This window comes from Sminthopsis crassicaudata, chromosome 2, assembly GCF_048593235.1.
Source record: "Sminthopsis crassicaudata isolate SCR6 chromosome 2, ASM4859323v1, whole genome shotgun sequence".
NCBI classification, from domain to species: Eukaryota; Metazoa; Chordata; class Mammalia; order Dasyuromorphia; family Dasyuridae; genus Sminthopsis; species Sminthopsis crassicaudata.
In genome coordinates this window covers 256,800,328-256,824,610 of record NC_133618.1, presented here as the reverse complement: position 1 = coordinate 256,824,610, position 24,283 = coordinate 256,800,328, and the positions used below count along the sequence as shown (strand labels likewise).

Genomic DNA, 24,283 nt, shown 5'->3' with positions numbered 1-24,283 from the left:
TTTTGGGATGTGGTAATCGTTGATAGTTTTTCACAATTATAGTATCAAATATTAATTTGATTTGTTCTACCATATTTCTGTGAAGTATTTTCCCATCATACAAATGGAGGAATTAGGGCAGTTAACTTAAGCTCTTTTGTGCTTCTAAATACTATTGTTGCATGGCCATCTCTAATTGTCCTCAGCTCTATCTGTCCATTGGACCCAGATGGCTCTGGAGGGGAAAATGAGGCAGTCTTCTCATTTAAATCCAATTCACTTGCATATCTTAGCATTACCTCCCTGATGTCATGGTTCTCTTCTAGAATGAAGGACAAACAGCTATTATTGTTATTATTCATTAGTTGATTAATTGATCTGATGGTTGGTTGTTCTTCATTCTGGAAGAGGATCAAAATGACATCACTATGTTAGAGTCCAGTTATAGTATGTCCTACTGTGGCTGATCAGACCAATAGAAGCTCAGAGTGCTCTGTCACAATTCAGAGACAAACATGAAATTTGGGATATACTTTGTGCATCTCTCTAATTTTGTGCATCTCATGCCTCTTCTGAGCTAATTTAACTCTATTTTGCTCAAAGCACAGCACCCTCTCTGATGTCATACAGTTAATTGGCACAGTTCTTAAGAGAGACCCTTGAGAGTGTTCTCATTGCTTTTTCTGACCACCTTGTGAGCTCTTGCCTTGTGTAGTTGTGATTGTTACAATTATTATTATTATTACTTTAAGACTGAAAACAAATGGAAAAACATGGAGACAACTTGGTGCAGTGGATTTGGCTTGAGTACCCTTACCTATACTCCTCTGATATTTTATGTAAATTGCTTAACTTTTGAAGTTTTTCAGATATAATGTGTGAGAGATTGAACTAACTAGATGCCTTCAAGGTTCCTTCCAGTGTCAAATTTTAAAATTCCAGAAGCCTATGATGATTATAGTTTGCAGCAGCTTATGTTTAATATTATACTAGACTTAAGAAACAACAAAATAATTGTAATCATAGTTATAATGATGAAATTTTTTATGAACTGTAACCATTTTTTAACATTTTACGAAATTTATTATCTCTCATGTTCAAACAAAAAGATGTGGGTTATACCTGGAATAAGCAATGTATGTTGCATCATCATTAGAAGGTAAAAACTTCTCTTGTGGTCAAATTATGTTTGATCATTTTATACTCAGTCAATAGGCATTTACTAAACATAAGATAGCACTCACATAGCTAATAATTGTGTTAAAAATGCAAAATAAAATATAAGATAATTTTAGCTGGGAGTCACTAGTTGTGGGAAATCAGGAAGTCCTCCTATAGAAGATAGTGATTAAATTTTATTAGTACTCAGTATATATTTCTACTCTTAATGCATTATAACATCTATTGAAGATAGAATTTACAGAAAAGTCAGTCTAATAGGTCGGAGGATAAGAATTCCATGTCAAGTTTTTCAGTATAGATGTTATTATTAGAGAAGTCAATATACAACCACAGAGAGGAGACTCTTACGTATTTTTTTCTTATGTATATTCCTTATATATCTTGTTTCGATTTGAGTTTGATACCCCTGTATTACATCTTCAGTGAACAATTATTTTATTGATGTGCATGTTTTTTCAGTTGATGTACCTTACAAGCTGTATCTCCTTATCCTGTGGGAATTTTGTATGTATTCTCCTATAAGTTTGTTGCTGGAACTAGGAGTTGCATCCAGCATATGTAGAGGCCTTTTTTAACTTCCTTTTGACATTATGAATAGTTTGCCCGTCTGTTGACCTTTACCCTCAGCATGTGGCCATTTTTTTTCTCAAATATTTTTCTGATTACTTTTACTTTTCATTACCTTTACTCTTCTTTAAAGATTCTCATTTGTTACAATCTGCTCACATTTATCATATGCCTTTCCATTGCTGTCTTTGTAGTAATCTGTGGCGACCGCGTTAGGACCCTGGACACCTCAGAATCAGCTGGAGTCAGGATAAGCAAAAATCTTTATTCTTGGTCTTTAGCCTTTAGAAATGGAGAGTGGACACGAGGGATCTCTGAGACCTCACCTTATTGTCTCTCTCTCTCCCAGAAGTGATCCTGGCTAGTCTCATTGCACCTCCTAGTCACTCCCACAATTATCTGTATACACCAAATGATTGGGCCAGCACAGGATAGTGGGAAGGGCCATTTTCCAAGCATATTCTTATAGAGTATTGTCCACTTGGTAATTAGCCTCAAATGCTCCATTGTCCGACCCCAGTGCATTGACTCAAGAATTTCAGCCCTTTACAGTAATCATTTTTACTTCTTTGGGAATATAGTCACTCCTCAACTTTTGAAGGGTTTATACATTTCTAGAAAATGGTGCAAAAGTAAGGAGGAAAAAAGCAAATTTTGATACACTGAACCTTTGGGAAATAGGGGGTTAGTTTCCTGCAACCACCAAAACCTTCAATCTTTATTGCTAGAGATTTCTGAGAATACACTTTTCTTCATATAGTTTTTTATAGAATCATTGATTCTGATACGGTGCTCTCTTTCTAACTAGTTACTATGAAATAACCCATAAAATGTAGTTTGCAAAATAAAATTGGTAACATGCAAAACATTTTTTCTTGTTAGTAATTTTGTAGAATTCTATGACCTTTTGTGCTAATAACTTATTTAAAAATTAGTTTTAGGCAATATTCATTTTTCTTGACACATGCAATCTACATGATCATAGATATTGTACAGCAAATGAAATTCTTAAAACTAAATTTTTTTTTTATTATACCTTTTTATTTACAAGATATATGCATGGGTAATTTTTCAGCATTGACAGTTGCAAAACCTTTTGTTCCAATTTTCTCCTCCTTTCCCCCACCCAGATGTATATGTTAAATATAATATATGTATATATGTCTATACAAAAACTAAAATTTTTTTAATCTTAATCTTACCTTGCACTATGTCAAATAGAGATATGAGGGCATTGCATTATACTATATTACTGTAAACTTCTCTACTGTGTCTGTCTTCTGAAAAGCAAGGGAGAGGTTGCTGGCACTTTAATCAGTGCTCTAGGAAGACTGAGAAGGACAAGGTCTCAACTCTTGTGCATGCCCACGGATGAGTGTGGTTGCTAATGTGAAAGTGAAAATGAAATAAAACCTGGTGAATTCTTGAAGTCACAAAAGTTAAATGTGTGAATGTTGAAGACAAACTTATATGTTATTCTATGACTCAGACAAAGTAGAATATCATTGCTAAAAAACTGAACCTTTTTTCCCTGAAAGAAATTTCAGGTTTGCAGTTTTCTGAAGATAATCTCTGGTTTAATTCTGAGCTGATCCTTTTGCATTTTATGTTCAGGGTATATAATATCCAACAATATGATTGTTAGAGGTTTTGTGGCCATCTGGTTAAGTTCTTTATCTGTTTAGTTTTTCCTGTGTGGATAAATTCGGCCATTGTGAATGGTTACAAATTTCATCTAAGACACTGAATTGTTCTGGAGCTTGATGCAATCTGCACAATGTTATCCACAAATATGAGTATCAGGAGGACCTCATTATTTATAAGGAATTTTTTTTTTTTTCATCTTAGATTCTACACTGGATAGTGCTGAACACTTTGGTGAGCATATATCTCTTCTTGTTTTGTGCCTTGCCTGAAGTTTATGATTAGGGATCTTGCAGAATAAGATTATATCTTTAGGAATCTTGAATGATTTTGTTGATGGTAAAAATTTGTTGAAAGAGAGCCTTTATGATTAATAGCATTTTGCTATATTGAATCAAAGTCTTTTAAAACATTATGAACTGACAATAAGGAAAATGCTTTTTCCTTATTTTGCATATTAATAAAAGTATGCTCTGTTATGGAAAATTCCCTGCCTCTTATTTATCCCCTCATTGAGATGCTCTTTATGAATGTGTAGATGATTCTTAAATAGATTGGAAAGTAGGTATAGGTTGATTTTTGTTGTTTTTGTTATTGGGCATTTTAAAAAAGTATTACCAAGATCTGATATTTTTCTATGCCTTCAGTATCTTCTCTTCCTTCAGATACTTGTGATTCAGCATTCCCAGGGTTGGGTTGTTTCCAGAAGGGAATTTCTTCAGTGTATGCTTTTTGTTTTCTCCATCTGTTTTTCCTGTAGTTGTCTTTAATTCCATTTTTCTTCCTCGCTAAGCATATTTAGGCCTAGGATGCTACAGTTTGTGTGAGGTGACTTTGTTGTCCTTTGTTGCTTTTTTTTAAATGAGGTGATAGGATTATAATCTTTCATCATTTTTCTTTGTAAGATTTTATATCAAAGTGATCTGTTGGCCAAAGGCAGCGCTATACCATGGATGAGGAGATATCCATAGAGTGAGTGATGTGTTGCCTTTGCCTTACATATCACTCTTCTTGATAGTATTTGTTGACTTTGATTCTTTTTAGTTTCTTTGGTCTCCTTGTTAATATGATCATTGATTTTCATGTCTAAAATCATACATATTACATATAAATTTAAGCATAGTGTGTAGTGTGTCATCCTTGGGAAGACATATCTTTATATATATATATAATTATTCTGAATATTTAAAAATTCCCTATTTTAATTTCCTTTATAACCTATATATTTTTTATTATTATCTATTGTTTTGATGTAGCCAGTTCTCAAAATAGAGCCCCCCTCCTCCTGGTATATTCCTTAAAAAAAAAAAAAAAAAAAAAAAAAAAAGCTAAGCAAAGATGTTTAACATTGATTGGAACTGATTATGCATGAAGTACAATCTTATCATTTCTTTTTTATTTTTATTTTATCAAAACAGTTTTTTCATCATTTGTTAATAGAAAAGCAAGCATACTTTTACCTGCAGTGATCATGAATCTAATATTGTCCATTTTATGACCTGAATTCTGTTATGAATGCATTATTTACATTATTGTAATTATTATGAATATTGTTCTTTTGTGTCTTGGTTTTGCTTTATATCAGTTCATATAAGTTTACTGAATTCCTCATATTTTCCATTTCTTGTAGTATGGTGGTATCCCATGAAATGGGATCCCTATGTACTATGTTTTCTCAACTTATTCCCCATATTTTGGGCACTCAGTTTTTTATTGCTTCAAATAGTGCTTTTCTAAGTATAGTTTAGCACGTATATTACCTGTTTTTCCTTTAATAACTTCCTTGGGGCTCCTTCCTTTCCAGCCATTCTCCATCTAGACCTTTTATTAGAACCTTGTCTTCTTTCCCTGGAAAGCTGGATTCTAGAATCTGAGTTTGTGCTTTTTTTTCTCTAATCAGACCTCTGTGCCACTTCTTAGTCATCACTATAACATTTTATTATGCTTTTTTCAGAGATCTTTGATAAAGACTTCTCTCCAAGAAATAACTTTTCTTATTTTAGCTGAATTGACTTTCTTTGTGGAAAATCTTTTTTTAGTCTTATATAATTGAAATTGCTTTTGATAATTTTTTCTGTCCCTTTCTGGTTGTGAATTTCCCTGATATCATGTTAGGGAATTTAATGGATTTTCTTTGCTAATGGAGAGAAAGCCTATCTTGAAGCCAGCAAGTCCTAAGGAGTCCTGTCTGTGACATACTGCCTGTGCTTATTAACCTCTCAGTATTCTGAGAAAATCTCAACACTATAAGTAGTAGAGAAAAAGCTGACCTGTTCTGGTGAAGAGAATAGAATTTACTCATTTGGGAGTTCCCTGTATCAGTGAAATTATAGGTTCAACCTTCATCCCTGTCCATTCTTCTCTATTTAAAAATAATAATAATAATGTGATATTTTATATCTAGATAATTTGGAATTGAATGAACTACATGTACGATGCAGCTGCAAGATGTTTATTTTTCAGCAGTGATTTTTAATTTTTCTAGCAGTTCTTAAATGATTTTTTAGAAAAAAGTCTCTCTCTCCCTTATTATTTTGTGTTCTTTGGCTTATTTGAACACCTGGTTGCTGAAGTTTATGGACTGTTACACTGATCTATTAATTTTCTTTTTTAACCAGTAACAAATAGTTTTGGATAATTAATGCTTTATAATATGATTACACATCTTGTAGTGTTAGGAAGCCTTTGTTTCTATTTTTAAAAACTTATTTCCATTGAAATTCTTGACTTTTCTTTCTTTCCTTCTTTTTTTTTCCTTTTTTTTTCTTTTTTTGGCCTAAAGCTATAAAATACCGTTTTGATAGTTTTGACTGGTATAGTACTAAAGCTATAAATTATTTGTGTGGTATAATTTTCTAATATGCTATGCCCCATGACTGGTTTGTCCATTAATTTAGGTCTGCTTTATTTTTTGTTTGTTTCGCATTATTGACTGTCTAAATTTTTAGATTTTCTTTTAATTTTTTGATTGGTTTGTAGTAATATTTATGTAAGTCTTGTGAATTAATAGATTGTTTCAGATATTTTGTACATTATATAGTTATTTCTTGTTTTCTTTCTTCTTCTTTTTTTTTTTTTTTTTTTTTTTTTTTTTTTTTTCATTTTTGCTGAGGCACTTGGGGTTAAGTGACTTGTCCAGGGTCACACAGCTAGGAAGTATTAAGTGTCTGAGGTCACACTTGAACTCAGGTTTTACTGATTTCAGGGCTGGTGCTTTATCCACTGTGCCACCTCGCTGACTTTATACTTATTTTAAATAGAATTTTTCTTTCAGAATTTTATCAGTGTATAGAATGTTGATAATTTTTTGTTATTGATTTCTATATTACTAATCTCTGAAGAAAGCAGCAAGACGGCACAGGGGATAGAATGCTAGGACTGGAGTCGGGAAGATACTTAAATTTTCATGAATTAAAATTTGGCCTTACACTTACTGGGTGTTTAATCCTGGTCAAATCACTTAACCCTGTTTACCTTAGTTTTTCATCTGTTCAAAAAAAATGAGCTGCAGAAAGAAATGGTGAACCACTCTACTAATCTCTGCCAAGAAAACCCAAAATAGGGTTATACAAAGTTGGATATGAGTGAAAAATGATTCAACGACATCACTTCTCTAAAGTTATCTCTTAATTCTTTTATTGATTCCCTGTAGATTTCCTTTTTCTGTTTTTTCTTTTACTTTTTGTACCCATTTCTTTATTATGTTGAGAGAAAAATCAAAACAAAAGGGGAAAAACATTAAGAAAGGAAAAAGCATAATGAAGCAAATGTAGCATGTGTTGATTTACATTCAATCTCCATAATTCTTTTTCTGGATGCAGATGGCATTTTCTATGCAAAGTCTATTGGGATTGGGACTGAACCACTGAGAAGAACCAAGTCTTTCATAGTTGATCATTGCATATTCTTGTTCTTACTGTGTACAATGTATTCCTGGTTTTGCTTGTTTCACACAGCATCAATTCATGTAAATCTTGATTCCCTGGAATTTTCTAGGCAAATCATTACATGGTCTGTAGATAGGACTAATTTTACATCTTCTTTTTACAATTATTGTAATTTCTTTTTCTTGTAGAATATAGGTTCTATTACTAGATGGACTATCTCAATTTTTGTATTTGTGTATGTACTACAGTACCTGGCACATAGGAGACATTTAAGTGCTTGTGGATTTATTGTTGGCATAGTTAAATTTCCAGTACTTTGTAAAGTAGTATTGGAGACACAATAATCTTGCTCTGAAGTTACTAGGAGAACTGGTGTTTTCTCACTATTAAAACCATAGTGCTGTGCTTGTTTTTATTTTGTCAAATATTTTTATTTGATAAATGTTTATTTTATTTAATATGAATATAAATATTTGCATATTTATACGAATATAAATACATTTATTATGCAATATTAAATATATTTATATCATATTTAATATAAATATTTATATAAAATATTTGTTTTGTTTTATTTGTCAAATATTTTTGAATATATGAAAAAGACTATAACTATACTGATGATTTTAGTATTATAAACACAAATGACAGTTGTATTTTGTCAGAGGCCTTTAAAAATATTGATATAATGTGATTTTTGTTTTTTATAGAATTAAATCATTTCATTCCTTTTTTTATTCATTTAGTTTCCTAATCTTAAGCTATCGTTGTATCTCCGGTGTTCATCCTGCTTAATTATAATGACACATTTTGAACATTTTTAAAAATTGTTAATCTCTAATGTCCTTTATAATCACTTAAAATGAAAAAAATTAAAAATAATTTTTATATACATTCACAATTCCTCACTAACTTAATGTCTTTTAATCTCATTTTATTTTCCAGGTCATCAGTTTGATTTTTCAGCGCATTTACAGCTCATAGTGTACTTAGAAAATTTCATGTCCATCAGTTTTATCTCCATGCCTTCAGTTTTCCTGTCAAGCTTCTTTCAACCTTGAACCAAAGTTTCCAAAAGTCTTCTCTGTTGCATCTACTGTGTTATGTGAATTGCATTCTGCCTTTTGCACTAATACTTTCACCAAGGGACTCTGAATCTGACTTCTTTTGGTAAGTTCTAGCTTTTCATTAAGGAGTGAAGTTATAGGCAGAAGTCTTCTCTCTTCACTTTCCCCTTGGCAACTTGAGCTTTTAGGTTTTACATTTTTCATGGCATCCTGGAATTTTAAAAATATTTGTAATGATTTGAAATTACTTTCTTAGTAATGGTTCCTATTTAGCATAATCCAGTCTTGTTCCATTGGGGATTCATTAAATGTTAAAAAATCTTTTAGTTATTCACCAATAATATTCAGGCTTGCCATGTGCACTACTATATCATTTATTTTATTAATTTGAGTTCTATATATACTTATCAAGCTGATTAGTTTCATTTGATGAAACATGTAACAACATTCATTAATTTTTATCTTTGGGAAATTTTTCTCTTTTTTCATATTAAAAAGAGGCAATATAATGTAGTAGGTAGACAGAGAAGCCAGGAATTCTTGGGTTCAATTTCTGTAAGTCCTTTAACTGTTCAGTGTTCTAGGTAACTCTCTAAGATAAATTGTCTAGAATGTTCTCTCTTGGATTGGTAGTAGCACTTGGGAGTTCCCTGTGAAATCATAGATGTAGTCTCTGTGTCTATTACTAAATATTAAAATGTTCTAACCTGGAGTTTTGAAATTTTTTGTTAATGACTCACATTTGTGTGCAATAGGCACAGAGAGTCTTAGTGACTGTCTAATTCAATCTTCTCATGGCACAGCTGCTCTTATTTGAATATTTTTGTATATTTTCTTTTAATACAATTTTGTTAGTTTATATGTCAACCTGAATTTCATCTATGGAATTTTTAACTCTGAGAATGAGAGTCCTCTGGCCAAGACTGTGTTTATTCACTGAACTTCAGAGATTATTAGAAAAGGAAACCATTGGATGTTACTCATTATTTGAGAAGAGGGTTGGTCACACAAAGAGGTTGGATCTGATTGTAGAAGCTTTGGAATTAGGAAGAAGATAATTTTTTTACTTGTTCTAGTTATCCTCACGAACTGTTAAAAAGGTAGGATATAATTGGAGAAACAGTCCTTGCTTATGGTAAGACTGAATCAGTAAAATAAAATGACAGTGACACCTAAATCAAGTTACTTAATTAGATTGGTATCATATAAATCAAATTTCAAAGAGTTACTTTTTACAGGTAGAAAAAAAATTAGATTTCATCTGGAAGGAAAAAAGATAAAAAATCTGAAGAAAAATTATTTTTAAAAATTGGGAAAGAGATCTGGTAGTACCAGATTCAAATTATATTACAAAGCACTAATCAGTGAAATAGTTTGGTATAGTTTTAAGAAACAAAACAAAAAAAATATCAACAGAGAGATAAATGGAATAAAAGACATCTTTTAACATATTTAATCTAACCAATATAGTTGGTTATTATTTCACAAAGCTTATTAACACACTCCCCCTTCTCCCCTCCCCCCCCACATTGGGGTAAGAACTCACTATTTAATCAGTACTGCTGGGAAAATGGGAAAATACTGATAGAAATCAAGTCTAGCTCATAATCACATACTAAGATAACTCCTAAATAGATACCTGATCTAGATATCAAAGATAACATCCTAAACAATTTAGAGAAACAAGGAAAATTTATAGATAGAAGAATTGATGAACAAATAAGATATAGAGAGAATCATAGATGATAACAGCCAGTTTTTTCACATAAAATTAGGGATTTTTTAGTGAGCAAAAATTAAATTAGAAAGAAACCTGGGCAAAAACTTTTTATTGCAAATTTTTTTCTCATAAAGGTTTCATGTAGCTAAGATTTATAAGAAATTTATAAGAAATATTTCAAATATATTCCAATGATTAAAGGGTATAAATAAAGTTTTTTTTTTTTTTTTTAAAGAGCTAGTAATCATATTTTAAAAAATGCTTCAAGTCTCCAATACTTAAAGAAGTACTAATGAAAGCATTTCTGTGATTGTATCTCATACCAATTAGATCAGCAAAAAATTACCAAAAAAGGAAAATAAGAAGTTTTGGAAGGGCTTTGGGGAACTGGGCACCACTAACACAGTTGCTAGAAGTGTGAATTGGTATAATCATTCAATAAATTCCAAAATATCACTGTTGTATATCCCATAGAGATTAAAGACAGAGGATAAGGTCCCATATGTGTAAAAAGATTTATAGTAGCTCTTTTGTGGTAGGAAAGAATTGAAATTTTAAAGGGGTTGGTTTCAATCTAGTAAAGATTGGCTAAACATATATAAATATAATAATTTATAAATATAATAGAATACTTACTACTCTAAGAAGTAGTATAAGGGATCATCATTTCAGTAAAATTTGGGAGACTTATATGAATCACTTCAAAATAAAATCAATAGAATCAGGAAAATTAGGAAAACAAGAACGATATATATGATAATAAATTGTGGAGACAACTTTAAAAGACTTAATAACTCTAACAATGAACAAATAACCATAAATATACAGTAATGCTAATGAAGGATGCTAATCATCTCCTCCCAGAGAATTGATAAACTCAAAATAAAGAATTGTATACATTTTTGGACATAGCCAATGGGGAAATTTGTTATACTTGACTATGAAATCTTATTGCAAAGGCTTTGTTTTCCTTTTTTCTTTTAGACTGGGTGATAGGGAGGAGTAGGGATAGTTAAGAGAGAGAGAGAGAATATGAGTAGATGAGAGAATATCACCTTTAATGGACAAGTGAGACAGCTTTGGAAATTATATATTGAATTTATTGTATACTTGAACAGTAATCTTTACATAATGGATATTTGTAGTTTCATTTGTACCTTCTCCTTGTCGGTTAGGTATATGGAAGTACTAATTTTATTTAGTGGTTTTTATATTTGAAGGAAAAAAAAACAAAACTCAAGCATATTGTGGGTCTTTGTAAGGGACAAAAATGTATACTAGATCATTTTTTCCTGAACTTGGTGATTTGGCATTTGATGTCAGGCCTACCCAGCCAAGGAGAGATGCCCCAGAGATTTCAAAAATCCAGGTCAATGAGTTACCTTGCCACTTTGCAGTTTCTTAATTTAAGCTAAAAGTGCTTTTCGTTTTGCTTATATATTTGTATTTTCTTACCAAATAAATTGAAAAGAAAAAACCCATTACACACAAAGGGCATATTATGGACTTCTGAACTAATTACCTACCACTATATTTCCTCTAATTTAAATATGAATTCTGTTGTATAAGGCTCTTTGGACTCTCTTTAAGAAATAGGTGTGTGGATATCAAGAACATGTTAATCACAGTAAAAGTCTAAGACAAATGCTAAATGTTTTCGCTACCTCTTCTGACTTAATTTTACTTAGTTCCTGTCCCTTTGGCTAGCATGAGTGCTTTCTGTTCCTGCCCACCCATTCTTTTTTTAATTGATATGGATTTACTTTGACTGTTTCTGCAAAACAAGAATTATTCCTTAACTTCTTCGTACTTGGACCTACCATCTTGTTACCACATGCATCTTTTCAATGCCCAGCTCTTTCTTAGGAATAGTCCTTTAAGGGGGTGTATGCAAATTATATTTGTGTATGCGTATTTGTGTTTGATTTTTAGTCATTTTTCATCATGTCTAATTCTTCATGACCCCATTTGGGTTTTAGCAAAAATCCCGCAGTGGTTTGCCACTTCTCTCCAGCTTTCTACAGATGAAGAAATGTGAGGCAGACTGGGTTAAGTAAATTGTCTAAGATCACACAATCACTAAGTTTCTAATGCCGGATTTGAGCGGAGGAAAGATTAGTTTTTCCCTCGCATTTATGTATATATGCATATTTCTATATAAGTGTATGTGTCTATATACACATACATACATGTATGTACATATTTTTTATGCAACTGTATTTACATATATACACACTTAGGTGCATATGCATACATTTTGATAATTAAATTGTCAATTTGACAGTTACTAAAAACATGAATATTTCCATATATGCAAAGAAAGACTTTAAGAATCACATATGAAACCATGAATCTACTATATAGAGCTTTTTATTTAAAAAAATTTAACATGATAATACTTATACTGTCATTGCCTATTTCTCCTTTTGAATAGTCCTTTGCTTTAATTATCTTTGGTATAGTTGTTAGCTTTTTCATAGCTTACTAAATATGTCATTCGTACCCTGCAAATAAAGGAAAGGAAGATGGGGAGGTGTAGCTTGATATATACCCTGTGCCTTTTAGCCAATTTCCTTGGTTTCCTCTCAGCTTTCTTAAAAGATCCTTTGACACTTTTACCAATAGATACTTCTGACCCTTATTTTGATTGGAACACAAGTCTGAAATCAGTTCCCTAGAGAACATGCTGCCTTTTTTGGGTCCCCTTTTTTTTCTTGAGAGTTGAAAAACTGGTCTGACTCTTTTAAGTGTTTAGGTTGGATCCTAGATTTGAAGTAGTTGTATTGAATTTAGCTATAATTTTATGTTGTAAGAAATTAGAAGACATATATATTCCAAATTTACATTTTCTAAAACTAGGCTGGAGTACTCATTTTTCATTTTCAAAATACGTATTTATTTAAAATTTAAAAAATTTTAAAAACAGAAAAAGGAAAAAAAAATTATCATGTTCACAATAGATTATAAGAAAGAATTCAAAATACCTTGCTTTGCTGTTATTTAATTTTTCCCCTTCCGTAAGAATTTCTCCCTTATTTTATTCCCTCAAATGTTCCTTCCCTCTTTATCCCATTCCCATTAATCTACATACCTTATCCCATTGCTGTTAAAAAATTTTGAAGTTTTATATTCTTCTAGATGTGTGTACATCACACACACACACAAACACAAACACACACTTATTGTTCCCTCTTTAATCCATTTCTGAAATCCATTTTAGGATTTCAGGACTATCAGCCCTCCTTCCCCATCTAATTGCTCTGTATTTGTTCTTGCTCTCATACCTTGTTCATATAAAATATTTATTGTTTTTACCTTTTCATACACCATTTTGTTTTTTAGAATCAAATCATATTTTGTTCAACCCCAGTTTTCCTTTTGAATTATCCAATTACAAATGACAATCTTAGAGATAATAGTTTACATTCCATGTATACAACAGTTTGTCCTTACTGAGTTCCTTGAAATTAGTTTTTGATGTATTATATTGTTCTTGTCTCTTAATATGCCATATTTTCTATAAAGTTTAGGTTTTTTTAGCAACAAAATCTCAAAACTCAGTTAATTCATTGAATGTTCATTTTTTCCCCCATTCAGAATTATGGTTAATTTTGCTGAATATGATATTTTTGGCTGCCATTCTAATTCTTTTGCTTTTTTGATATATAGTATTCCAAAACCTGTGGTCTTTTATTGTACCTACTGATTGGTCTTTTGTGATTCTAATTGTGGCTTAAGTATATTTGAAAAGTGTGTGTGTATGTGTGTTTTATTGCTTGTAAAATTTTCTCTTTAATCTGGGGTTTCAAAATTTAGCAGTGATGTTGCTGTAGGTTTTCAAAAGGTCTCTGATTTAATCCCAGGTTTTGGTACCAAATGTTGGGTTCAGTCATGGGAATAGTTCATAATGGCTTTTTTTAATTTTTGCAAAATGTATATTTATTTAGAAGAGGTTACAGACAAAATGAAGATACAAAGGAATGGTAAATATGAAATAGATATGGGAGAGCAATAGGGTTACCAAAGAAAGGAGTTTGGAAGAATCCATTAAAAGAATATGCCATGAAGTAGAAATAGTCCATTGACTTGCATACTAAATCCATAAAGGGATTTAGGCACCTTAAAAGAATTAGTTAATCTTAATTAAAATTTTTTATTTGCAAAACATATGCATGGGTAATTTTTCAACTTTGACCCTTGCAAAACCTTTGTATCAAATTTTCTCTTCCTTTCCCCCACTTGCTCCCCTAACTGGCAAATAGTTCAATACATGTTAAATATGTTTCCTTCTTGTTCTAATGCTTTCCTTTTTTGTTCTAATACTTAAGGACAATTTTAAAAAATGTGTCTTATTGTTTCAAGATTTTTTTTTTTGATTGCAGCTTTCAGTCCAGTTATTTATGTTTTGTCTTCTCTATCTGCAAATCTGTTGTTTTTCTTATAGCTCACGTTCTCTTCTATTTTTTATTCTTTATGTTTTGTTTCATTATCTCTTGTTCCCTTATGACTTTCTTGGCTTTCCCTTGCCAGTTTTAGTTTTCTTTATAAAAAATAAATAATAGCTTTTGTTTTTAAAATAATGCAAAAATAATTGTCAACATTCAATCTCACAAAACCTTGTATTCCAAAATTTTCTCCCTTCCTTTCTCCCCTCCGTCCTCTGGACAGCAAGTAATTCAATATATGTTAAACTTGTGCAATTCTTCTACACATATTTCCTTATTTATCATGCTGCATAAGAAAAATTTAATCAAAAAGGAAAAAAGGTGAATTTGGAAAAAAAAAAGGGAAACAATAACAAAAAAAGTGAAAATACTATGTTGTGATCCAGATTCAGTCCCCACAGGCTTTCAGGATGCAGATGACTCTCTACCACATTGGAATTGGCCTGAATCACCTCATTGTTGAAAAAAGCCCCAGGTCCATCACAGTTGATGGTGCTGTGCATAATGTTCCCCTAGTTCTACTCACTTCACTTAGTTCATGTAAGTCTCTCCAAGCCTTTCTAAAATTATCCTGCTGATCATTTCTTATACAACAATATTTCATAACATTCATATATTGTAACTTATTCAGCCATTCCCCAACTGATGGCCATCCATTCAATTTCCAGTTCCTTGCCACTATAAACACACGCACACACACACACGCACACGCACACGCACACAAAAAACTGCTATAAACATTTTTTGCACATGTGGATTCCTTTAAGATCTCTTTGAAATACAGACCCAGTAGAGACATTGCTCAATAAAAGGGTATGCACAGTTTGATAGCCTTTTGGACATAGTTCCAAAATGCTTTTCAGAATGGTTGGAACAGTTCACAACTTCACCAGTGATGTCTTAGTTTTCCCATACCCCCTCTAACATTTATCATTATCCTTTCCTGTTATTTTAGCCAATCTGAGAGGTATGTAGTAGTATCTCAGAGTTATCTTAATTTGCACTTCTCTAATCCAATTCTAATTTCCAAAAGAGGCCTTTCCTTCTTTAAGACCTTGGATCTTCTTTTGTAGTTGATTAACTTTCTTTTCATAATCCTCTTGTTTTTCTTGGATTGTCCACATTTACTTATTTATTTTCCCCTTAGTATCTTTCATTTGATTTTTAAAGTCTTTTGTGAGTTCTATAAATTCTTTTTGGGCAGGTCTGTAATATTCTTCTCTAAAATGTAATCTTCTCTGGGAGCAAGTTTCTTTGGGGGTTTCTGGGGTAATCACCCCAAATGCAGCCCGATATTAAAGTCCAAATCCTTTATTGTCTCCTTCAAAGTCTTCTCTTCTTTCTTAGAGGCCTTCTGTAATCTTGGTTCTGAGAGCTTGAACTCTGGCTTCTGAATCTTCCCTACTCCCTTCTCTGGCTTCTGAATATCCCCAACTCCCAAGGGTTTGTGCTTCAGCCTCCAGCCACAACAAAGGTGGAAGATGGAATGAATCTGTCTCAGCCTCCGAGAGCTTCTAGTGCGCTTGTCCTTTCTGGCCCTGAGAGCTTCTTGCTTTATATGCTGTACACTGACTATACACCTATCATTTATTACTTGGAAACCATTATTTTTGTAGGATTAAATCAATGCTAAACTAGATTTAATCCCACTAGATTTAATTCCACATAGTACCTTGTTTCAAGTTCTGGCCCATAACACAGGTGACTATGTTGAAATTACTCTTTTGGGGTAGAAGAGACCTTTTTTTATTCTCATTATCCTTCTCTGAATATGAACTTGGTTCTTCCTTATTCCCATAATAACTTTCTATAATTGTGGTTTTTTTGCCTTTGCCAGCTCATTTTGTTGCAGATTTTTGGTATAATCATCTCTACTTCTAGGATGTAGAGATGGTGGCTCTGGATGCTGGTCTAGAACCTGAAACCAAAAATTTGTAAGTGCTTGCAGCCAACAGCTTCCTTGTCCCACTGCTTCTGCATTTACCAAGCATATGCTTTTTCAGTCTTGATTAGGCACACACAGCTGGGCTTGGTGTTCCTCATCAGCCAAGTTTGCTTCAGTTTTCCTTGACTCAGACACCTCATGACTAGGAAGTGAAAGTTCTTCTGGCTGGAGCTTAGAATACTTCTCTGTCCTGTTAGCCCTATGACTCCTCACTTGTTTTAGTGGAACTAGCCTGGAGGTATTTACACTTCATAAGGGTCAAATTTCCTTCCTATGGTATTTTCATAGGACCTGGTACTACCACAAACCCTAATTTTTTGTTTTTTAACTGCTTTGTGTTCGCTCTGCAGTTTTGTCTTGTTTGTGAGGAAATCTATTGAGCTTGGAATTTTTTGATCTACTCAGCCTTTTCTCCAGAATCCTCCCCACCGCAGTACTCATTTATGATGAATAAAAAAGCACCTTTGACTTATTGATTTATGAATTATATTTTTGTTTGTAATGATACAGGGAGTAGGAATAATTGATGTTTGAAATCTCCAGAAAATTCCAATTTTTAGTTTGGCTACTCCTTATATTCTTTAAATATAAAGTTTGTTCAATTTATTATATTTATATATATGGGCTTAGGTTAATTTCTTTCATATAGTAGGTGCTTGATAAATGCTTACTCACTTGGTTGATTGATTGATTAACACCCACTTTTTATCAGAGTATTTCCAGACTTCTTTCTTTAGTCCATGTCACACTTAAATAAGTTATTTATTAATATTACAATATAAAAACAGCCACCCCTGTGTTTCCTTGTGTAGATTTACTTGGTCTCTTGGATACATCAATTATATAGCATTTTTCTTTTTGTAGAATTTGTTAAAATTATTTAAAGAAAAATACTTATTGACTATCACATGTCTAAAAAAATTATCTAAACAGAACACTGTGTATATGCATATGTACATATAGAGTTGTAAAATATATATTTGCAAAATAATATTTTTATTATAAAATTATATAACATACATTAATTAAAAAGCTAGATTATCTTCACTTCTATCCTAACTCCTTTTCCTATTGAGAATGAAAGAAAAACTAAACCTTGTTACAAATGTGTAGTCAAAGAAAGCAAATTTCTGCATTGACTATATTGAAGGACACACATACACCTCTATTAATTACATATTGCATATTATATATATTTTATTCTATATTATTGAGTCTTTCACCTGCATCAGGAGACAGGTAGCATGTTTTTCTGTCGTCAGTCTTCTGGAATAATAGTCATTATACTCATCAAATTCCTAAGTTTGTCTATGAAAGTTGTTTGTCTATGAAATTGTCACTGTTATGTTCACTTTGCTTTGTCACTTCATGAAATTTTTCCTAGGTTCCTCTGAAGCTGTCTCCTTTCATCTTTTCTTCAGCCATTCCTTAATTTATGAATACTTCTTCAGATTCTGTTCTTTGCTACCTGAACAAAAAGGTATACATATTTTTGTACATCCACAGTCAAAATTTGTTTTGCTTAGGACTTGAATTTTCTTTAATCCATCCTCCTAATTTCTCCTTTTTTCCCTCCAGTTTCCCTGTCAAAAGAAATTAGTTTCTGTATTTAACCTTTGTGTGTGTGTGTATATATATGTATGTGTGAATGTATTTATGTGTGCAAATGAATGTGTTCTCCCTTTTTTGGTTAGTTCAGATGTGAGGTTTAAGTATCAGCTGTTTCCCCAATCTTCCCTTATTTGCATTGATATCTACTTGCACTCACTGATGATTATGTGATTCTTTACCTGCCCTCCTCTAGTATTCCTCTTCCTTTCTTTTTCCTTTTTTCTCTTATGATCATTAACTATTTCCAGGTTTTCTGTCTAATTAAATTTTGATGAGCTCTAATGATGGTAGGAGACATGTATCATCTCTCTCTATATGAATATAGGCAGCTTATTCTTATTGAATTCTTTATGATTAAGTGTATTTACCTTTTTATGCTTCTTTTTCCTCCTTTGAACATAGAAATTTCTTCATAACTTTAGTTTTTTCATCAAGAATGTCTGGAAATTTTCTGTTTTATTAAAAGTTTATTTTCCCCTGTAGCATTTTACGTAGTTTTTCTGGATTAAGTACTGAGAGTGACTTTTTTCCTGCTTTTCTTATATTCCTAGTCTTAGCCTTAGCAAAATGCTTTACACATGTTGAATGTTCGTTAAATGATATTTGACCAAATGTGGCTTCTCAGTGGTTGAATCTTTCCTTTTTTCCTCCCTTCTTTCTTACTCCTCCTCTTTCTGGAAGCTCTGGATTTTGGCTATAACATTCCTGAATGTTTCATTTTAGAGTTTCAGAAATTGACCACTGTATTCTTTCTATTGCCACTATACTTACTTGTTTTAAAAACCTCAATGATTTTTTTGGCATTGCTTTCAGGTAGCCAGTGATTCTTAAATTTTCTTTTCCTGATCTGTTTTCTGGTTAATTTTTTGTGTGTGTGCTGTGAGTTATGTCTTTTTCTTTATTCTTTTTTTTTTTTTTTTGGCTCTTTTGACATTGTTTTAATGTTTTTTGTTGTCTCGTGAAGTCATTGGCTTCTGTTTTGTCTATTCTAATTTTCAAGGAGTCTATTGCACAGTACAAGGTTTTGTGCTTATGCTGAGCTATTAATTCCCTTTTCCAATTCTTTATTTTTTGTTTCTCATCTTTTCCAATTTGCTTTTGCACTCTAATTTAGTAAAAAAAATTTTAATTAAAAAAAAAAACTTTTGCTGAATTAATTTCTTTTAGAAATTCTAGTTGAATTTTTGCTCAAGGTGTATTGAGGCTTTCTTTGCTTGTATAAATTTTGGAGTCATGTTCTTGTGCTTATTTTTTGAGTATGCTTTTTTCTTATGTTGGATATTTTTCTTTGGTTTGTTCATTCTTCCAGCTTACTTCCCATTTCAGATTTAACATTTGGGTAGGGCTCTCTTTATTCACTTCTTGAGGGAATGTCTGGGTGTGCCCTGTTGCTTTTTTGAAATAATTCAGTGTTGTGTTATTCAGGATTGTAAACTTTCAGTGCTCCCAAAGTAGTCTGACCTCAGTAAAGTCTGCTGTCTCCTGGTAAGAGCTCTGTAAGTTCCTGCCCTGGATTTGGGTTTGATCAATAGTAGATCCCTGATATATGCAGCTCCTATCATCAGTCATCTAGGAAACTTTGTTGGTTCATAGTTTTTTAGAGCAACAAAATTGTAGGTTTCCTTTTGGTCTGATGAGATTCCTGCCCTGATTATTCTTCTGCAGGCTTCACACAGGCTTAAGCCAGACATGATACCCAGCTCTGCTTCTGTGGTCTTCCTAGTTATGTTTTTGTTTGCTTCTCTCTAGGTCCCCTAATTGGGGCAAGGCCCTAGGGTCTATGATTGTTGCTTACCCAGGAACTGAATAGAATTGGCCTGAACTGAATGCTATCTCTGGAAGAATATCCTTTCTTCACTGAGTGCCAGGTCTATGACCCAGAATTGGTAATGGATGAAAAACTATCACTTGACACCTTTTCTCATATCGTGTACCTTGGGGTAGTCTCAGTGTATGGACCTCCTCTTACTTTGGTACACAGCTGTTAGCTAGCAGCTTGAAAATTCCTTTCATGGCATGCTCCTGTCAGATCCAGTCCACATTTTCTATAGAGCTCTCTGTTTCCCTCTGTCTATCTGGACTGGAGAAGTAGCTCACTGTAATTTTTGTATTGAATTTCCTCATTAAAATTTAGTCTGTTGCATTTTCTGAATTTGTTTGAAGAAGTTTTCTTTTGGGGGGGGAAACAGTAAGCTCAGGTACACTTCTTTTTACTCTACCATTGTGACTTCCTATGTTAATATATACTAATTGGTTTTTTACCAATAATAATAATATATATATATATATATATATATATATATACATATTTATTAATTATAGTTTTTATTTACCAGATATATGCATGGGTAATTTTACAGCATTGACGATTGCCAAACCTTTTGTTCCAATTTTTACCTTCCTTCCACCTCTTCCCCTCCCCCCAGGTAATAATACATGTTAAATATGTTAAAGTATAAATTAAATACAATATGTGTATACATGACCAAACAGTTGTTTTGCTGTACAAAAAGAATCAGACTTTGAAATAGTGTACAATTAGCTTGTGAAGGAAATCAAAAATGCAGGCAGACAAAATTAGAGGGATTGGAAATTCTATGTAGTGGTTCATAGTCATCTTCCAGAGTTCTTTCACTGGGTGTAGCTGGTTCAGTTCATTACTGCTCTATTGGAATTGATTTGGTTCATCTCATTGTTGAAGATGGCCACATCCATCAGAATTGATCCTCATATAGTATTGTTGTTAAAGTATATAGTGATCTCTTGGTCCTGCTCATTTCACTTAGCATCAATTCATGTAAGTCTCTCCAGGCCTTTCTGAAATTAATATGATATTTCTTGATAAATAGTGATATAGTATGGATTTTGTTGGGTTTAATTTAACAAACATTTGATAAATATCTAGTATGACCAAAGTCCTGTGCTAGGTCTGGGAATACACATTCAAAAATGGAAATACTTACCTTAAAGGACCTTAACTACATTCTCCTGGGAATATAACATGTGCATATGAATCTTAATAAAAAGAAAGCTTGTTGGGGAGAGAACCATATTAACTTGAAAAATCAGGAATGCTTTCAGGAAGGAATTGATACTGAGATCAACTTTCAAGAAAAAGGCAAGTATTTTGAGAGTTAACATGGACTGTGTTCTTGGCTTGTAGAGTAGATAACAGAGGAGAGTGCTAGGAGTCCAGTTTGCTTATATTATACAATTTGTGAAAGGGTATAGTATGAAATAAAATTTCAGAGGGTTATAAATACAAATTAATGAATTTTTATGTTTATACTCTTTAAGGATTGGGAGCCACTGACTGAAAAATTTGGAACAGGCTATGTGGAAAATAGATTGGAGAAGGGAATTACCAAAAGCTAGGATTATCAGTTAAGCTATTACTACAGTTCAGGCAAAGAAGCATGTGTTATTGGAAGAAAGGGAGTGAATACTAAAAATGCTAAAGAGTTAGATTGACAACTGATTACATATTACATGATGAGAATTTGCATATCAGATTAGATATGTAAGGTAAGAGTGTAGAGTGGGAGACAATGTTGGAGTTATGAACCTTGGTGGTAGGGAGGATGGTGATATCTTTAACAGAAATAGAATACTTTGGAATAATGAATTTTTTTTGGGGGGGGGAAGATGATATTGAGTTCTATTTTGGGTGTTTTGAGTTTAAGATGCTTTTATCCAGGAATAGTTATTTACCAGACATTTGATGAAAATTTAATAATATATTATTAAATTGCTTTGAAAAGAGGGATTATTATTTTAGGTTCTATGCACTCAAAAACATATAGTGGGGCTTGAAGGAATGGTCTTCATATTTTATAGATTTTGTTACATCTCCATAGTATAAGAAGGATATTTTCCCATGTGGAAAAAAATGATACCTGTTAGCTATGGCCATTTGTGTGTTATTTAGAATTTGTGTGGCCATGTGTTTTGAATCATGGAAAATAATGGTTTTTGTCTATATCATTTCTGTACTAGTTGCTAGTTTGAAAACTGGAGAGTAAACTGCATTGTATCATTTAGATGAAAACTCAACTTTAGAGCTAATCATGATATAGTAGTCATTGAGAAGGAAAGAGATTTGCAGGAAGCTTTCTTATTTTTAATGATTTTAGTATATTTAGAATGTAGTTAATTCTGTGGTCTTATGGCTTAAAATGAAGCCTTGAAATACTTCCCAGTTTGTCTCAGTTAGGAAACAGAGTTCCAAAAAGTACCAAATGGATGACTCATGAATAGAACATCTGATTTTACTTAAAACAGTTTAATATGGCAGCTTTGGTCACTTAAGTTAGGTCACTTTGTAGTTCCACAAAAAAGTATGAGTATTCATCTCTTTGCTGTTCTCTCTGATAACTTTGCATAGCCCTTCCTCACTTAGATCCAATTCATTTGCAAGTTATGGCATTACCTTTCTGATATCATGGTCCTCTTCCAGAATGAAGAACAAATAATACCCGCTGATCTATGCCTTAGTTCATATAGACACTGGCCCTTTTGTTCATAGTCTATCAAAGGTAGCCTTTAATTTTAATTCCCTTTCAACCCAATGAAAGAAAATAAAATGTAATTTATTAAAGTTTCAAAATGAATTTGTTAGCTTTTAGAAGTCGAAAATAGGCGGAACTAGAAAGATTTGTTAGAAGCATTTAGAAAATAACATTCAATAAGTTAATAAGCCTTTGCTATGTTATAGTCACTGTCCTAGGTACACAAAGACAAAATGGAACAATTCCTGTCCTCAGGAAATATATTTTGTATAGTGAAAATGACATGCCAGTGCTGGGCTAAATGTTATTTACAAATATTTTCTTTTTTGATCTTCGTAACAACACTTTGAGGAAGATTCCATTATTATACCCATTTTATACTTGAGGAAACTGAGGTAAATGGAAGTTGGGACTTGCCCAGTCATACAGTATTAAATATCTGAGACTAGATTTGAACTTAAGTCTTACTGATTTCAAGCTCAATGTCCACTATGTCTTCTAGCTGCTTCAGTTAAGGAATATACATAGAGACGTATTAGAATAAATGTAGAACAAATAAAAATTTTGTCAGGAAGGACTTCATGTTCTGGGAGATGTCTTGAAAGACTTCATATAGAAAGTTGTGTTTGAGCTGAATTTTGAGAGAAACTTGGCATTTTTTGAAGTTCGGTGGAAGAGGGAGTATATATACACACATGTGTGTGCATGCATGTATATATGTATATATATTCCAAAAATTAGAGGCTAATATTAATCAAAATTCGCTGCTAAAATGGTACCAAAAGCAAAAAACAAAACAAAACATTTACTAGTGATTCATAAAATGTTTTAATGGAAATAGGCATATACATACACACTTTACAACTTTGCTTCAAAATCTGTCTTAGGTGATCACTTGCTGTTTGTTTCCAGTTTGCAGTACTATGCCTATGTACCATTTTCCTGTTTTCTTTTTTAAATTTGTTCATTTCTTAGGGTTGTAAATATTTGATATTATCTGTTCGACTCATTCATAAAAAATATTCCTTGCCTTTAAAGAATTTATATTATAGTAAGGAAGATGACATTGAAATCAATTTTTGTTTGTCATTTGCAAAGGGGGGGACCATGAATGACAGTGAAGTGATGCTGTGACATGCAAGTGAATTGGATTTAAGTAAGGGAGGGCTGTGCAAGGTCACCTTTCCCTCCAGGTGTCATCCCTGGACACCTTTCTTCTCTAGCTTCTTCTGGGTCCCATGGTTAGATACAGATAAGAGGACTGAAATGGGTGACCTTGACCTTTTTTTAAGCTAAACCTGGTTTTCCCCAGGTCTCACTTTGATTGAGGCCAAACCCATTCTTTGATTAAGGCTAGGTAGCAATTAATCTAGAATGCAAGGCTGCAAGTAATAAAGACAATTAGAAGAATAAGTAAAGTGCTGTGGAAATTTTTAGAAAGAAGAAATAATTTTTGGCTAAGAATGAGAGAAATAATTATGAATAACCAGTATCTTGTTGTTATCCTTTATCCTTCCTTCTTGAAGAGGACCGTAACATCAGAAAGGTGATGCCATGACTATTGCTGATAGTGAGATTGGACTCACTTTCATATTCAGGGTCTTATCCTGATGGAAGCTATTGTGTTCTGCTCTGGTTTGGGTGGATAATACATTCTTTAAATTGATAGCTTAACGCTATGGTTGGTTTGTTATAGAGATACCTATCAGCCCTTCATTTTAATAGTCT

The 24,283-nt window shown here is 32.4% G+C and overlaps 1 protein-coding gene across 15 annotated transcripts in view; it reads left to right on the top strand.

Moving 5' to 3' along the window:
• Positions 1-24,283, top strand: part of EHMT1 (euchromatic histone lysine methyltransferase 1) — a 265,726-nt gene that overhangs the window by 50,841 nt on the left and 190,602 nt on the right. For 7 of the 15 annotated variants that reach the window (XM_074288986.1, XM_074288975.1, XM_074288969.1 and 4 more), the window contains one exon: positions 8,205-8,429. The exons of 4 other annotated variants lie outside the window; for them this stretch is intronic. The gene's annotated coding sequence lies outside the window, so the exon portion shown is untranslated. Of the gene's footprint in view, positions 1-3,576; positions 3,607-8,204; positions 8,430-24,283 lie in introns of those variants that run through there. 4 more of the 15 variants (XM_074288987.1, XM_074288979.1, XM_074288977.1 and 1 more) reach the window with 2 other exon arrangements.